General features: G+C 52.9%; 1 long non-coding RNA gene across 1 annotated transcript in view; it reads left to right on the top strand.

Moving 5' to 3' along the window:
• The first annotated feature begins 464 nt into the window (after window positions 1-464).
• The window catches only part of LOC108448614, a 2,954-nt gene continuing 1,986 nt past the window's right edge, over window positions 465-1,432 (top strand). The window contains exon 1 of the long non-coding RNA XR_001864569.1: window positions 465-572. This is a non-coding gene — a long non-coding RNA (uncharacterized LOC108448614). The remainder of the gene's footprint in view (window positions 573-1,432) is intronic.

Genomic DNA, 1,432 nt, shown 5'->3' with positions numbered 1-1,432 from the left:
TTGGGATGGATTTGGGATGGATTTGGGATGGAATTTGGGATGGATTTGGGATGGGGTTGGGATGGGGTTGGGATGGATTTGGAGTGGATTTGGGATGGGGTTGGGATGGCGTTGGGATGGATTTGGAGTGGATTTGGGATGGATTCGGGATGGAATTTGGGGTGGATTCGGGATGGATTTGGGCTTGACCTCTTCCCCCACCTCTCCCCATATTCCCAACCCCATCCCGAATCCATCCCTTTATCCTTTGCGATCCCCATTCCCTCCCCACCTCATCCCCCTCTCCCAGCCCCAATTCCAGCCGCTCCCGAGCCCGTTCCCAACCCCGGGAATTCTTTTCCATCCTTTCCCCGCTCCCGAACCCCTCGGGAGCGCCTGGAAAACTTTCCCGGGGCTGTTAATCCCGCTGGGATGCGCCTCCTTTGTTCCCCACCTGGAACGATCCCGATTTTCCCCCTCGGGCCCCTCCTTCCCTCTGGATATAAAAACCTCGGGATGAGCGGAGCAGAGCCAGAGGCTGCCTGGAAACGCTCGGGAAAAGGGGAAGGAGCAGCACCGGGATCCCATTCCAGGTAAATCCCAAAAATCCCGGCAGAAAGAAATCTGGGAATTCTCGGCCTTTTCCCAAAGGATCGGGAATCAAATCCAGCCTCGCTCCCGGTTTTTTTTTTTTGTGGTGGGGGGGGTGTTGTTGTTTATCTTTTCCTTCCTTTTCTCCTCTGAATTCCAGGTTCGCTTGGAATTTCGGGGGTTAATCCTGGGGAAATTCCCAATTCCAACCTTTTATCCCAAAATTTGATCCCTTTCCCTGGTTTTCCCACTTCAATCCCAACTTTCTGCTCCCATCCCTTTCCCGGTTTTATCCCCGTTCCCGTCCCCAGCCTCGGGATCGTTTTTCCCTCTTCCCAAGGAATTCTGCTCCGTCCAGGAGCCACCTGGAAGCTCCCGAGGGAGGGGAAAAATCCCCTCCTGAGCATTCCCAGGATTCCCCAGCCTTGGGAAAATGGGATTTTGCAAAAAAAATTAAGGGGAAATGATCCCGATCCCAGAAAATGAGAGGGAATTTTCCAGCTTTGGGAAACTGAGGCACGGGAAGGGAATCCCTGGATCCGCCTCTCGCTCGGCTCCAAAATTAGGGAAAAATTCCCTCCTGAGCATTCCCAGCCTTGGGAAAACGGGATTTTACAGGGAAGTACGGGAAAACGGGATTTTCCCAAGGCTGGGAATGCCCAGGAGGGGATTTTTCCCATTTTTTAAGGGATTGAGCCGGGAATGGGGCGGATCCAGGGATTCCCTTCCCGTGCCTCAGTTTCCCTCGGGAAAATTCCCTCTCATTTTCTGGGATCGGGATCATTTTCCCTAATTTTTTTTGCAAAATCCCATTTTCCCAAAGCCGGGAAATCCTGGGAATGCTCAGGAGGGGATTTTTCCC

The sequence above is a fragment of the Corvus brachyrhynchos genome, unplaced genomic scaffold (genome assembly GCF_000691975.1).
Source record: "Corvus brachyrhynchos isolate BGI_N302 unplaced genomic scaffold, ASM69197v1 scaffold948, whole genome shotgun sequence".
Lineage (NCBI taxonomy): Eukaryota > Metazoa > Chordata > Aves > Passeriformes > Corvidae > Corvus > Corvus brachyrhynchos.
This window is presented reverse-complemented; position numbering and strand designations above follow the sequence as displayed.